Here is a 17510-nt window from a genome sequence, read left to right on the forward strand (position 1 = left end):
TGGGTATTCCGCTGACACACACATTGTGCCTGAGACAATGGTGGAGAAACGTCAGAGCAGTCTAATAACTCAATCACAAACAATCTTTTGTCTAGCAACGACAGACGACATTTAAATTATATTAATTCTTTCACTGGGTAAATGACAATTTCACAGTGAAAACATGAACACTGATTTTCACAAAATTCACTGAGTTAAACTGACTTAATATGGCGGGCGGATAATCGTACTCACACCTGAGACAATGATGGAGAAACTTCAGAGCAGTCACGCTCTCCTCCATGCACGAGCTCATATACGGCTAACTGGCAACTCAGGCCTGTGTGGATCACATGCCAGAAAGGCCAGTCAGGCAATGACAGAAATTACAATCAACTCAATCACTGTACATTTAATTGTGACAACCAATTGCCACCAGTCACGCGAATTTCCTACGTCTATTCATATAATCTAATCAGAGATTGAGCTTGCCAAGAAAAAGTGGAATTACACACGCTGTTAACACTAGTTCTCCCAACATAAGCGAATTTCTAGACAAGGACCCTCTATGGGTATAGGTTGAGATCTTGGAGATAAGAAGTTTGACATGTTCTTTCAGGAGATTAATGACTTTTTTGAATAGACAACTGACACTAACTAAACTACAAACATCAGATTCTCTTATGTTTGGGCATCAAAATGATCTAATTTCAGTAGTACTCAGAAATTCGTGGCTATAACTAGGGACAGTATCGTCGGATGCCATTCGTACCGGCAGACTCGACACTCACTTACTTAACAAGTGTTACGAACAATAAAGACAGTTAAAGTTTTCATCATCACTCACAAAGGATCTTGAATGCTTTAACTGTAATCAGACATATCTAAGTTGACTCAAAACAATGGTGTTCTCTCTCACATTCAGATTTACTTTATAGAGAGGTTGGTTTCAGGAAGTCAGAGAAAATGGGAAACGGGGGACACAGGCGTCTTGAAACGATGAGAAAACGGACGCCTCAGAGGGGAGACTCAATAAAGAAGGCATAGCTACATGTTTTGTGGGCTATTGAGCGTAATATGAAACGTCTAATTTTATGTTAACTAACAGGTCCGACCTTGGTCATTTCACCATCAACCCCTCAGTATGTGAGGAGGCTGGGACAAAAGCAGGGGGACAAGCCTCGCCCACTCAGGATCACACTAGTGAGTGAGGAGGAGAAATGGGAGGTTATTCGGCAGGCAAAAAACTTACCAAGGAGCGAGGCATTTCGGAGTGTATTCATTCACCCAGATCGCATGGTAATGCAGAGGGAACAGCACAGGAAGCTCCTGCAGGGCTTAAAGCAGAAGAGGGAGGAGTCGAGGAGGAGCGGAGACGGATGTACATGGGTTGTATTCAGGGAAAGAGTGGTGGAAGCAAGTGTGCCGACACAGGGCCGGGGGACAGCAGCGCACCCTCCACTTGCTCTACTCCCCGCCCGGGAGGTGGCACCAGCTCCGCCTATCAGCCGGGAGGAGACGAGCGTCTTGTAAGCAATGACATTTCTAACCACACCCTGCAAAATACAGTGTACTTAGCAAATGCTGCAGCTTCTGAGAATGGGTGGGGGGGGGGGCGAGGTTACTACTAAGAGCAGAGGCGTTACCGAGAACAAATTCTGGCTTGAATGTCATGTACACTAATACTGACACGTTTCTTGATAAGAGAGAGGAGTTTGAAACATTACTGAAGGTACACCAACCATATTGTAGGAGTCGTCGAACTGTTGTACAAGAACAGGAGAATCGACCCAGAGGAATGTGAGTTCAGTATTGCTGGATAGGACTCATTTACGATCTTTTCTCAAGAAACTTGCAAGAGGGGTGTGGTTATCTATGCAAGGAAAGACATTGGAGCCAGCCAGGCGAGGGTACAGGGAGAGGATGTTTTTGAAAAGTACAAATGGTGTAAAATTAAACAAAATGGAAGGGACTTACTTATTGTCGGGTGTATCTACAGATCCCCAAACTGTGGGCCACTAAATCAAAGGAACTTAAGTGCCTTAATAGACAATGCGGCGATGCTCAACCCTAGCCACCTCCTTATCATGGGGGACTTTAACTATGGCGACTTCGACTGGAAAAACGAGTACACCCCAAGTAACTTGAATAACCCTGCTACTCTTTTTGTAGAAACTCTGAGAGATAATTTTCTGTTCCAACATGTTAGATACCCGACACATTACAGAGGGGAGCAAACACCCAAGCCACTAGACCTCATCATAACAAACGAGGAGGGTATAGTGGCCAAACTGGAACACCTTGTCCCAGTTGGCACCAGTCACCATATAGTGCTGTCATTCAGATTTAACTGTTACGTAGTTCAAGATAAGGCGAGGACAAGGTGCAAATATTACAGGGGAAATTACAACGGGATGAGGGAAGAGATGAGGGGTATCCACTGGCCTGACTCATTAAGGTACAAGAACGCAGACAATACGCTGAATATCATAACTAGTAAAGCGACCCATTTGATCAATAAATACATACCCAAGACCAAACCCAGTGCCTCTAGGAATACGAGGGGATCCCTACACATGAACCATGCGGCGGTCGACAAAGTTAAGAAAAAACCCCAGAAATTCAAGACGTGGGATGGGTCAAATGATGAGCAGGACAGGAGGATGTATGCAAGAGCCAGAAACCAAGCAAAAATAGAATGTAGAAGGGCTGAAAAGGAGTTCCAGAGGCTGGTTGCAAGCGAGGTCAAGTCAAACCCAAAGGCATTTTACCGCTATGCAAAGTCGAAATTGAAAACGCGATTCTGACCAGGATAAAGCTGAGGCATTGAACAGCTTTTTTTCCTCAGTGTTCACAAGAGAGGATGCGATTAACCTTCCTGCGTTTGAGGACAGACGGTTCGATACAGCAATGACCCACATTGTGTTCACAGAAGAGGGTATTAGAAATAAACTATCAAAGCTAAAGGTCCATAAGAGTCCCGGCCCTGACATGGTGCATCCTAGAGTGCTAAGAGAGTTAAGCAACGAGCTTGCCGAGCCCCTAAAGATCCTGTTTTGTAAATGCCTGGATGAACGAAAGGTCCCCAGTGAATGGAAAGTGGCTTATGTGAGTCCTATCTTCAAGAAGGGCGATCGTCACTCCACGAACAACTATAGACCGGTGAGCCTAACCAGCATAATATGTAAAGTACTTGAGAGTATTCAGAGATGCCGAGATGGAACATCTACTACGAAACAACCTTGTAAAGGATTGCCAACACGGTTTTATGCCGGGGCGCTCCTGCTTAACACAAATGCTCAAGGTATTGGATATTTGGACCCATATTCTGGAACGGGGTGGTAATATCGACAATATTTACCTAGATTTTGCCAAGGCTTTCGACAGTGTACCTCACGAAAGGTTGAAAATCAAACTGGAAGGGTACGGAATTCGAGGAAATGTCCTAGCGTGGATAAAAGACTTTTTACATGACCGCAAGCAGTGCGTGGTGATTAATGGCACAAAATCATCATCCGCACCTGTCACAAGCGGGGTACCACAGGGCAGTGTATTGGGTCCACTGTTGTTTGTTTGTTTCATAAATGACTTGCCTGACGTTGTACACGCCTCCATACAAGTGTTTGCCGATGACGCCAAGTTATTCCGGGAAATCAAGAACCAAGCGGACTGTGAAAAGCTGCAGAAGGACCTCTGTGGGCTCCAAGAATGGTCGAAGAAATGGCTGCTGAGATTCAATGTCACGAAGTGTAAGAGGATGCACCTGGGGCGTACCAACGGGAAGGAGGCGTATCATATGTCCCAGCGGGATGAAGAAACTGCACTATTTGAGACTGAATGTGAGAAGGACTTAGGTGTGTATGTTGACAATGAGCTAAAGTTCTCGGGCCATTTCGAGAAGAAGGTAAATCAGTCAAATAAATTATTGGGTCTTATAAGAAGGTCGTTCAGATATCTAGACGGTCCGTCCCTCGTAACAATCTTCAAGAGTGAAGTGCTTCCCCATTTGGAGTACTGTCACCTCATCTGGTTTCCGAGATATGCTAGGGACTGCCAGTTGGTTGAAAATGTTCAAAGGTGGGCCACCAGACTGATGATGCCTGCCCTTTGGCACCTCAGCTACCCTGAGAGATTGGAGCGCCTGAACTTGCCTAGCTTATACTACAGACGGGCAAGGGGTGACCTAATAGAGGTGTATAAGCATCTCAAGGGGCACTACTCAGTTGAGTGTCCTTACTTGGAGCTGGCGGACGCTTGCCCCACAAGGGGTCACAGCTCAAGATTGAAGAAGCCGCAAGTCCAGAAAACTGTGAGGGCAAACTTTTTCGGGGTGAGAGTTGTGAACTCTTGGAACAATCTACCAGAAAGTGTTGTGACGGCACCGAGTGTGAGCTCTTTCAAGACAAGACTTGACCAACACAGGAGCGGGTTCAGTTACATTCAGGAGCCGGTGCATAACCAGTACTGGCCAACAGTACGTAACAGAGACGTGACCAATCGCCCAAGCGGCTAACGAGCCGATCTTTTGGTGAAGAGGATAAATGAAAAAGAAAAGTAATCAGAGATGTGACTGATCGCCCAAGCGGCTAACGAGCTGATCAGTGGTGAAGAGGATAAAAGTATAAGTACACAAATTTATTTGTCAGTGGCCCAAAGATAAAAATGCTTTGAAAGCATTGGAGTTAGATGTAGGGTAGAAGGATAAATCGTGGCGAAATTCACCTCCGGGACTATTATAGGGTATTGGCGAGTAGGGTTAAAACCGAGATAAGGAAAGCAAAGAGGAATAATGAGGTAAGGATAGCAAGGGAGGTGAAGACAAACCCCAAAGGATTCTACCAAATGTATCAAACTAAAACACGAGAAAAGATTGGACCAATACAGTCAGACTCCGGTGAGCTCACTGATAACGACGGAGAAATGAGCAATAATTTGAATATTTTTCAACAGTTTTCACCACCGAAAATTTAAACATGATACCCGAGGCACCGACTCTATTCAGAGATAGTGAAAGAAAACAAATTAAGTGAGATAGTAGTGACTAGTACGATGTTAGTAAGCAAATAGACAAACTAAAGCCTAATAAGTCACCTGGTCGATGAGATATTTGCCAGAGTATTAAAGGAATGTAAGGAAGAGCTTAGTATGCCCTTAGCAAAGTTGTTTAACATGTCCTTAAAACAGGTGTAGTACCAGAATCCTGGAGGATAGCGAATGTAATACCGATTTTCAAGAAGGGGGATAGATCACTATCCTCTAACTACCGCCCAATCAGTCTAACATCAATAGTAGGCAAATTACTGGAAGCAATCATTTCAAACTCTATTCGAAATCACCTGGAGAAGCACCGATTGATCAATGATTCCCAGCATGGCTTCACAAGCGGACGTTCTTGCCTAACTAATCTATTAACATTCTTTTCATCAGTTTTCGAATCGGTGGACGAGGGGCACAATTATGATGTGGTATATCTCGACTTTAGCAAAGCCTTCGACAGAGTCCCCCACGAAAGACTAATTAGAAAGGTAGAAGCTCATGGCATCAAAGGTGACATCCTTAAATGGATTAGGGCGTGGTTACAGGACAGGAAACAGAGAGTGAGCATTAACGGCACTAAGTCCCATTGGAGCAACGTCACAAGTGGAGTTCCCCAAGGCTCAGTACTTGGACCATTATTATTTATTATATACATAAACGACATAGATATCGGCATAGACAGCAACATAAGTAAATTTGCTGATGACACTAAAATAGGACGTGTTATCAAATCTGACGAGGACTCGCAAAACTACAGGAAGATCTAAACAAATTTTTCGAATGGTCTGAAAAATGGCAGATGAAATTCAACGTAGACAAATGTAAAGTACTCAGTATAGGAGATGTAAACAGGGAAACCAGATACCAGATGAACAACGATGCCATAGAGAAATCCGACTGCGAGAGAGATTTAGGAGTAATGATAAGTAGGGCACCAGAACTGAACCGCATAATCAAGGTGCGGCCTGACTAGTGCAAGATATAGTTGCAATAAGACCTCTGCACTCGTATTACTTACACATCTAGATATAAAACCTAATACTCTGTTTGCCTTATTTCGAATATTAACGTACTGTTTTCTAGGCCGTAGGTCCGGGCTTACAAGTACCCCTAGGTCTCTTTCACAAGTCGACTTCTCTAGGTTGATGTTGTTAAGGCTGTATACATTGTCAGTATGCGAAGTTTGGGAAGACTTTAATTGGTTTATTTGAATTAGGCGCACAGCAGTCACCTGAACTGGATGTTTAGGTGGGCTGATCGTCTGCCACAGACGATACGTGCAGAAGAAACGATGAGAAGTGTTTCTCTTGCTGGCGAGGTCAGTCAAGATATCTTAACCAATTTTGGTGGTTCACCCTGGGTGGACGAGCACAATAATATGTCTCTAGACAATTTTGCACAATTAATGGAGTCCCTTGGTTTCATCCTAACAATCCGTGACCCGGCATATATTCATGCAAAGACACATGATTATAAAGCCCGATGAGGATATTTTGGATTATGCAGCCAAGATCGCTATTAATTTATCACGTACTCCCCTAGCAAGGACAGAAACACCTGTAGCGTCAATTCAACAACGAGTTCCTAAGAACTCAGCAACAAAGAAGCAACATTTAGTATGCACTCATTGCAAGAAAAATGGTCATACTGTTGATTTTTGTTACCAACTCCAAAGAAGTGGTGCTAAGTTTAAAAACGAACCACCACAGTGACTAGGCCCACCTAAGACTTATGCAACAGCTGCTCCAACCAGGTCTGCTTCAGACGAGACAGCTGATGTGTGGTGTTTATACCATGATTCTCCCACCCATACTACTGAGGATTGTTCAGCAGTCCGACGATGTAGACAAATAGGGATGGAGTTACCCCAGGTATCCCACCACGGTAAGCCGAACCGTCGTTTTTACAAGAAGTCGGGGGAAGACCAGCGTCAGTCCCAGACCGACATAGGGTAGCTACACCACTACCAACACGCGACAACGCTTCTGTTACAGCCTCGTTAATAGCGGCGCTAACCAAAGCGGAAGTGTTATCAATTCCGGCGAGGGTTAGGTCAGTCAAGTTAGCGTTAGACATTGATACGGGTGCTTGTGCAAACGTACTTTCTTTGGCATCCTATCAAGAGTTACAACGTAGATCCCCTTACCGAGAATTTTTTATTCGACCTACTGACACCGATCTCTCAGGAGTTTCCGGTACTCAGCTGGACAAAACAGGACTGGTAACATTACCACTACGTTTTTCTAGAAGTGGTAAATTCTTTTCTGCAGATTTTTATGTGGTCCAAGACTTTAATTTACCAGCTGACGGTTTAATAGGTCTTTCAACTCTTAAAACTAATTTGATAGATGTTCAGCCAAGCAAACATAACTATCACTGTTAATGGTATTTCCTTCAGTGCCAAGCACAAATCTGTACCATTGCTCTTCGCAAGGGTGAATGTGTTGTCCAACGCTCCTACTACGAGGACGATGGATTATGAGTCAAAGCGAGTTCAAGACCTCACAGACTCACTGCCCCAGCGTGATTATAGCAGTTTTAATGGGTACTCACCATTTTCAGAATGAGGAAATAACCAGAACCACTGTTGTTTTACCTGACGTGTACACGGGGACGGATGTAGTCTGTCTTACGGAAACATGCAAGGTTAAAGGCTTATCGTGTGAAGCTACTTTGAACACGATTCGTCCTGGTGGTTGAGCAGATGTTCTAGTTCTCAACAGAACAGGCGCGTTACGAATATTGAAAGAAAGATGTTATTTGTGTGATTTTCTAGTTTATCACAACCATGTTGCCCAACAGCCTACACAATTCCCAAATGGTAGTGTTTCACCTTCAATTAAACAAACCAGACAGGAGAGGATAGATCAAATAACACCACATGTCAAGGTGATTGATCACCCTTAAAGCAAGACTAGGCTCCTAGAGTTGCTTGCCGACTATCGAAACATTGTAGCTTTACCAAGGGAACAGCTCGGTCACACAAATTTAAACTCACATCACATATCTCTAAAACAGAGCACAAACCCAATTTACATACCAGCTTACCGACTACCTCATAGCCAGCGCGCTGTAGTCCAGGATATGGTTGAGGATATGTTGGATCAAGAGGTTATCACACATTCAAAATCCCCTTTCAATAGTCCACTATTTTTAGTCCCTAAGAAGGATGGAAGTTGGCGCCCAGTAATTGATTTTAGGCACGTCAATGAAAATACTATCCCAGATAGGTACCCAATGCCTGTCTTCAGTGATATTTTACAATCCTTAGGCAAGGATAATGCTGTATTTAGCAACCTTGATTTGCTTAGCGGTTATTGACAAATACCTCTGGATGAAAAATCTCGAGAGATTACTGCTTTTAGTACTCCTTTGGGTAATTTTGAATTTCTGAGGATGCCTTTTGGTCTCGGAAATACCCCACTGACTTTTCAAAGGATGATCAACACATTGTTTGCAGGGTTGATAGGGACCACAGTATGTGCCTACTTAGATGATCTCATCGTAGTCAGTAAGGATGTAGATACGCATATTGCTAAACTCGTGAAGTTTTCCAAAAACTTTCTACAGTAGGACTCAAAGTAAAACTTTCTAGATGTGAATTTTTTAAATCCAGAATCCAATTCCTTGGTCATGTAGTTGACGGTGACGGCATTCATACAAGTTGGTGACAAAGTTAAGGTTGTTGCCCAGTTCCCTTGTCCTACAACTGTTGATAAAGTACGTAGTTTTCTTGGTTTATCTGGATATTATCGTTCTTTTATTAAAGGTTATGCGACATTAGCTTCACCCTTGATTAAGCTACTTAGGAAGGATGCAACATTTGTATGGAATGCTGAGCAAGAAGATAGTTTTACTGCATTGAAGACAGCACTTACCAATGCCCCAGTTTTAGCATTTCCTGACTACTCTCAAGAATTTACTCTGTGTACCGACGCCTCAATGCAGGGAATTGGCGCTGTACTTATGCAGCTGGACACACGGGGAAAATATAGTGATTGCATTTGCAAGTCATAAACTTAATGATGCCGAAACACGTTATTCAGTAATGCATCTAGAAACTTTAGCTGTTGTTTGGGCATTGAAGAAGTTTAAAGACATAATCTTTGGTTATAAAATAACCGTCTATACAGATCACGTGGCAGTGACAGAACTGTTCCACGGCAAAAATTTTTCAGGTAGACTAGCACGCTGGTATCTGACCATTCAAGAGTTTGAACCCGAGTTCAAGTATTTACCGGGAAGAGCGAATGTGATCGAAGACGCTTTGTCCAGAAACACAGCACCAGTGATGCCTCTATCATCGTTCTCCCACTTGCAAGTAAGGGATGAACAACGACTCGATACATTGTGGTCTACTGTCATTTTCTCTCTAGAGACGGGGGAGGAGGCTAATCTTCCAAAGTTACCTCTTCCGTTCAATCAATTTGAACTACGAAGAGACATACTCCTTCACTCCAAGCAGACAACTCAGGGTATTGTTACACAAATTGTCGTACCTGATACACTTCGTTGTATCACGATGCTCCCCAAGCAGGTCACCGGTCGTGACAAATGTCTGGCGGAGCTCTGCTCCTCCATGCCTGCTTCTTCTCCTGTTCCTGTCCCACGCACTGTGTCCTACCAACCCCAACACCCCCGTCCTGCCCCAGACCCCGCCGCCAGCCCCCAGCACAATGTACCTACCTTCTGTTGGTACCATCAACGTTTTGGCGCTAAAGCTAGACGCTGTGAGGCTCCCTGCAACTACATGGCGAAGCAACATCGACGGAGACTGGTAGGCGCCATAACCTCCGCCACTATCAAGCAGCACATCACACGCCTTACTTCTGACCTTGACCACTTCACTCCTGCTGCCCGTCACGACCTACTACAAACACTACGTCAGGCGGTTTCTGCATTCAAGGCTACTGCCCCACGCCAGCCTTCCCATTGCCCTGAACACATTCATCCTGCACCTCCTCCGCCAGTCTGCCCACCATTGCCACGTAGAGCACCACCTCGCCCTCAACATTTCTGCATACTCTCTTTCTATCCTCAGGTACCTACTGCTCCTGACGACCCCACAGCCGGCCCTAATGACCCAGATACCCTGTAATAGGCCCCTGTCTCATCAACAGAACATATTATATAAATGGGTCAATACATCTGATATTATATTCAGATTCACCACCCTGTAACTTTCCACTGTTTATGAGTAAGACATGAGTTGTACACGTGAACGGTAGCTTTCCCAAGAGGGACAAGCCCATATGTCAGCATGTTTGTAAGCGCGCACCACCGACGCTCCTTGCTCAGTCACTCAGATCAACTAATATCGAACAGACGTGATCTACGTTTATATTTACATAAACGCCGTCCTCTTTCTCGTTCACTCATATACAGTGGAACTTACGGTTGATCTACACTGAGGAATTATACACATAATCCTTTTATAATAAAACAAAGGAACTTCAATTGGGTCTCGTTACTAAAACCTCAATATTTATTTATGTGAACAACCCGGTTAATTAGGGATTAACCGACGGATTCAACCCCACCCGGCACCCCTGCACCTGCCGCGAGAGAAGCACCACATTCCTCGCCAGTACAACCTTCTCTTACCCACAACCCTCCTTCTCCCTCTGCTTCTCCCACAGATCTCGTGCCTCCAGACAGAGTCGTCACCCGTAGCGGCCGATCGTCCACACCCCTGCCCGTTATGTCTCACATGTGAGATACAACCCTGCCGACAACAAGTCTCCTGCAGCGCCCGGAGGGGAGGGGGAGTATTGTAGTGGATCTCTCCCCTACAACTGCATAGCCGCATTCCAATGCGACAGTATCCTAGCAACCAGCGAACTGCTCAAGGGGGGGGGGGGTCGCCACCTGCGACATTTACCCTAGCAACGGAGTCAAGCAACCGGCGAGTTCCCACGGGTTTACTTCCGGCTGCTGTGTATACAAGCTCTCAGTCTCTCCATTGAGATTTTTTCTGCCCTACGTTCCTGAACACGCAACACATCCTCCAAGCAAGCTCCTTGCTGTCCAGCTCTCATTCACCCTGGAGGACAGCAACACGCAACATCTCCTCTAATGAAGCTCCTGCACAGATACCTCCTCAAGCACGCTACTCACCGAACGTGTCTCTTGAGCAAGCTTCTCACCACATGGCCTCTCCAGCACCAGATTGTCTTGTATATAATATATTTTATATAAGAAAACCACCACCTAGAGTTTCCATCCATCCATCTTGAGTGCTAGACAACATAACATCACGAAACCCTACAAGGTTCCCTAGAAAAATTAGTTTTTTTCAAAAACACCAGAAACTAGAGCAAAAAAGGACCTGAGCGACTGTGATGGTGATAGTGTGGTTCATATTCAAGCTGAGAAAGAAGACACTACTGGACACTACTACAATTGATATTTTGGTAGAAAAGAGACCTTTTAAGGTATCTAGTGAAAATTATGTGTTTCCCTGAATTGCCCTGGGCCTCGCACCCCTCTAGGGACGGCTCTCTCTCTCTCTCTCTCTATATATATATATATATATATATATATATATATATATGCAAATAAATCACTGTAGGTGCGCGTGCTTCAGGTATATGTTGATAACCATAAGGAAAAAAGAAAACACGAAGTTCCCAAGCGCTTGAGGGATAATAAGCATTGCATTGACTGGGATAATGCCTCCTCAATATTACCTTGTAATTCAATTGACAGTAGGAACATTATAGAATCTAGCTCATTAAACATACTGAATCCGTCAACATGAATGTGAGTAATGGTGTGTACAAATTGGATAATTTCGTAATTAAGACGATTTGTAACCAGGGGAGAAGGTTGGGTCAGCTTACCCTCTGACCTGACTACCAACCACTGCGGTGCTTTTGTGAAGATAGGAGGGTCATTATCTATACCTGACCACTGTGGACTTGATCTCACCCTCCTCTGTATATATATAACTTGTGTTGTACTTCTCCTTAGTCTGTACTCACCCCTGAAGATGTGAATTACACGAAAGCGCTTGGGAACTTCGTGTTTTCTTTTTTCCTTGTGGTTATCAGCATATATATATACATATATATATATGTACAATCAACACCTCAACCCGCCAGGATTCGAACCCACGTCCCACGAGCCCATGACTGTGACCGGGGAACGCAACCTCTGGACCACCAGGATACTAGAAGCAGTCCTAGACTTCGTTATATTTCTGGCGGGTTGAGGTGTTGCTTGTATGTAGAAATCCGCGTGCTTTATTGGGCTAATGAAATATATATATATATATATATATATATATATATATATATATATATATATATATATATATATATATATATATATATATATATTGGATAAGTTGGGTTTCTTTAATCACTAACGTTTCGGAAAAAATAATTTTCTATCATCAGAGCCTAGAAAATAAAAAGTTTTAAAAAGGTTTAAAAAATACAGGTGTTATGCAATAAAAACGTAACATTATACCAAAATTTACCTTCCACAAAATTTAAAGTAAGAACACTCCAATTTAAAACCGACAAAAATGACGAGAGACCTACGTACAAAGCTAAAATCAGGAAACAAAATGTGAAATAAAAACATACATGGGTAATTACCTTAATTTAAACGAGCTTTAGTGAGAAAAACACAACAATTCACAGGAAGCCATATCACAAATGGATGGCTTTAGTTTAAACTGATGCAAGGTTTAGGGTTGCCATATCTGAACATCAAAAAAAAAAAAAAGAGGACGTTCCCGAAAACATCCTGCCCCGCCCGGCACACGTTTGGCTCTATGTAACCTTGAAACAGCCTTGACAATTAATTTTGCATATTTGCATAGCATAAATAAATAAATAAATAAATAAATAAATAAATAAATAAATAAATAAATAAATATATATATATATATATATATATATATATATATATATATATATATATATATATATATATATATATATACCAGTATCGGTGTACTGTATTGCATTGTGTTTTTAATGTAGGCTAATATACAACATACATGGTATAGAAATCTTTAAAACAAAAAAATTACCTTTGCTTAAGGCTGATTATCTTCATTCCCTTAGTTGCAGTCTTCTTCCCCCACTGTGTGTGTGACTTGATGCGCCCATGCGTACTTTTCTGTAGATCGGATCTTTTTCAGTATTGGCTGATTGCTCTTTAGAAAGGTATAGAAGTCACTGCAAGATGTTTGTCGGAAGTTGTACTGTACAGTCAGAATGCCTTTCATTGTTTCAACACTGAATTTGTTCCTTTCCTTTGTTCATTGACTTTGCATCAGTGAAAAAACTCTTTCTACATTTGCATTGTGAGATGATATAGCAAAGAAGAATTGTGCAATTCTTAGCAGTTCTGAGTGGCATTCAATGTTCTTTGATTTTTCAAAGTATCTGGTCCACTTTTTATGTGTTGGCAGATTACTAAATTCTTCATCACTCTTGTAATTTTCCAGAAACTGCTTCAGGTTACCAACTTGGTCAAAACACTTCACATCATCAACTTCTACCCCTTTATCAATCAAATATTTGACAGGTAAGTTGACAACACAGTACACACATACACGTGACTTATCAGCTGACGAAAACTGAACGAGATCTCTACGGTTTCCACCTTCCCTCTCTCTCTCTCTCTCTCTCTCGTCATTACAGTTTCATGCTTTTTTTTCCGTGGAGAAAATGATGGAAGCTGAAATTCGGATTTTTGAAGAATTTTAAAAATTACTTCCGGATGAAGATTTCGAGACCTAAATGGAGGACATTGTAGTGGATACCTTCCCTACAAACGTTGTTTGTCGCTGAGTAGCCGACCCCGCGAATTCCCCAGTGTATGCCTCGTGGTCTAGGTCAACCAGCGCCGCCTTACATGACGGAGGTCAACTGTTAATCCACGCCTACCTCCGCTATATAAGACCTGACCTCGTGGTGACCTACCTCTCTCTTTCTACCTACACCAACCAGCAAGCAACACCACCTCCTCCACTCCTGCCTGGCGGCCCTCACTCCCGCCGGCGAGCATGGCGACCCACAAGCTGGTCCTCCTCTGAGCACCCTCACCAACCAGCTCTCTCTACTCAACGCTTGTAACCATGCTGCCTTCCCAACACCAAGCTGCATTGTACATCCAATACAACAGGTATACAGAGAGCACATTGTGAGTTTCCTTTCTCCAACCCTTCTTGAATGTGAACAAAATATCACGTACCCCACAACATGTCCGGGAAAATAAGTAAGTATGGCAACCCTAGCAAGGCTTCCATAACGAGGAGGTCCGTCTCACAGTTGCTCCAGTCAAGAACTGAGAAATCAGACGGTGAACACGGGTGGTCATGTTGGTGGGTGTGGTTACGAATAGCTGAATGTGGTGGTTGTGTGATTAACTGGCCTGTTCGGACGGAACGGCCCAAGTGTTCATGGATGCGATTTATCAAATGTCTTTTTGTTTTACCTATAGATGCTGCCCTACAGCTAGCACACGTAAATTGATAAACAACTGAGGATTGCAGGTGTGTGAGTAGGCTGGCCAGACGTCCTGCTTTAGGCAGGACAGTCCTGCTTTTGAGCACTCTGTCCTCCGTCCTGCGCCACCTCAAGCAGGACGTTAATTTGTCCTTCTCTTTTGGGCCTGTCTAAAAAGAATTATATAAATTACCTTACGTATACTAAAACAGTGGGAACTGAAGGCCACATTGGCAAGTAGGCTACTTCCTTTAGTTTGTGAAGTAAGTTAATTCGGTTAGCATACAGTATGTTGTTCCAGCAGGACTAAAAATTAATATTCAATTCTTTCATTCTTTATTTAAACTGTATGAATGCATGTATCGTGTAACATATACAGTGCGTTTAAAAAAAAGGAAATTTTAGAAAAATCACAAAATAGCCTTCATTACATTATAGTGATATTTGACAAATCAACACTTCTAAGTATATTTTGTATATTTTATACAACTTTTTATATTTCAACTCATCATTAAACATGTTTAATTTAGGTTAAAAATAAATGTCGTAAAAATTTAAAAATTTCCTCCTTTTTGGAAATGGCCACCTGAGTATGGTGTCTTTAATTTTAAAGAATTTTTTAATTGAACTCTGGGTTTTGAAGATCAGTCTAAGAGAAATTTGTGGATAGAATTCATTGAAAAGCTTCTTAAGTTTGTTTCCAAGGGTGAAACTGAGTGGGCCTGTGTACGGGATGGTGAAATAGATAGAATATTTAGGGACAGTGTGGATTTGAGGCTGCGTGGGACTAAAGAACGTATTAAGGGTTTTGCCTAAAAAGTATCTCTAAATCTCTTCGGGAAACCATTGTTAAAGAGTAGTTCCTTAATATATTTTAGTTCAATGTCCAAGTGGAAATAACTTGAACATATATTAAAGGCTCTGTTGGTAAGAGTACGTACTAGATTACGTTAGTAATTAAGAGGAATAAAAGATGAAAAATTTGAACTCAACCAGTGAATGTTGGTTTTTGCCGTCTGATTTCTCAGTTCTTGGCAGGAGCAACTGAGAGACGGACCTCCTCATTATGGAAGCATTGCATCAGTATCAAGTAAAACCACCCGTTTGTGATATGGTTTCCCGTAAATTGTTGTTTTTTTCCCACTAAGGCTCTTCAAAATTAAGGTAATAGCCCCGTATATATTTATTTCAAAATTTTTCCTGATTATAGCTTTGAACGTAGGGCTGTCATTTTTGTATTGGAGTGATCTTTCTTAACATTTTGTGGAAGGTAAATTTTGGTATAATGTTACATTTTTATTGTATATTACTTGGATTTTTAAAACTTTTTATTTTCTAGGCTATGATGATGGAAAAATATTTTTCCGAAACGTTAGTGATTTTGTAGTGGATCTCTCCCCTACAACAGCGTAGCCGCATTCCAATGCGACAGTATCCTAGCAACCGGTAAGCTTCTCACAGGGTCGCCACCTGCGACGCTTGCCCTAGCAACGGAGTCCAGCAACCGGCGAGTTCCCACGGGTTTACTTCCGGCTGCTCTGGATATAAGCTCTCAGTCTCTCCATCGAGATGCATTGTACCCTACGTTCCTGAACATGCAACACCACCTTCGAGCAAGCGCCTCGCTGTCCAGCTCTCATTCAACCTGGAGGACAGCAACATGCAACATCTCCTCTAACGAAGTTCCTGCACAGATACCTCCTAAAACACGTTACTCACCGAACGTGTCTTCTCACCACACGGCATTTCCAGCACCAGACTGTCTTGTATATAATATATTTTATATAAGAAAACCACCACCTAGAGTTTCCATCCATCCCATCCTGAGTGCTAGACAACATAACCTCACGTAACCCTACAAATGGTGACCCCAGAAAAACGCACTTACACAGGATGGAGGAGAAACGGATCACTCTCCCAGTCTTCAATCACAACATTGAAGACTGGCTTATCCACACGGAGGCAGTCCTCATCGGCACACAAGCTACTGACGAACAAAAGTACGGCGCCCTGCTCTGTTCCTTGCCCACGGAAGTCGCCACGCAAGTATCACAGACTATTTCCAAACCTCCCGAGAACAACAAATTCGCCACCCTGCGAGACGCCTTAAAAACGCATTACCAACGGACCCGTCCCAGTCTCCTGCAGACAGTGGCGTAGCTAGTGTGTGTGCCGCCCGGGGCCCTTGAGTTGCCCCACAAAAAATACATATTGCACAGTGACTCATTCTATATATATATATATATATATATATATATATATATATATATATATATATATATATATATATATATATATATATATATATATTAAATAGTTTGTGTACCTTTATAATATTACTGTACTTTCACATACTCAAATATAGTATGCTTTAAATACACACCAAACATACTTAAACTTTATAAGTAACAGTTAAACAAAAAGCAAAAACAACATATAGGATAGGGAAAAAAGTAAAAAAAGTGTAAAAAAATTAGCACCATCTTTATTTCTGAAATGAAAACTACAACTTTCTACAAAGTAACTTTTCTTGTTTTTTTTGTTGGCAAATTCTTCAATGACATTGTCAAAAACTATCTCATCTGTCAATTGTCGCTCTATAGACAGTATGGCAAGATTTCTCAACCGCAAGGTGCTCATAGTAGATCTTAAGTAATTCTTGATCAGTTTTAGTTTCGAAAAACTCCTCTCACAGGTAGCAACACTAACAGCAATTGTGAGGAAAATCCTCAGCATTATTACTATATTTGGAACCGAGTTCCCAAGGTTATACTTTTGAATAAACTGCAAAAGTTCAAGGGGGCCTTCTTTCCACGTCTGTATTCTGTCTTTAATAGTTATAGCAGCAACAGCAACAAAATGCTGAAGTCTTTTTCTCTCAACGAGGAACTCCTCTTTATCAATGTCGTCGTGATCGTGATCTATTTGACACTCATATTTTCATCCAAAAGATTCAATGGGGTAAGGAAGGCATATTTCTCAGCAAGTTCATGAAGCTGTTGAAATCTCCAAGTTATTTCTTGGATC

This window comes from Homarus americanus, unplaced genomic scaffold (assembly GCF_018991925.1).
Source record: "Homarus americanus isolate GMGI-L3 unplaced genomic scaffold, GMGI_Hamer_2.0 scaffold19918, whole genome shotgun sequence".
In the NCBI taxonomy this organism is placed as follows: domain Eukaryota; kingdom Metazoa; phylum Arthropoda; class Malacostraca; order Decapoda; family Nephropidae; genus Homarus; species Homarus americanus.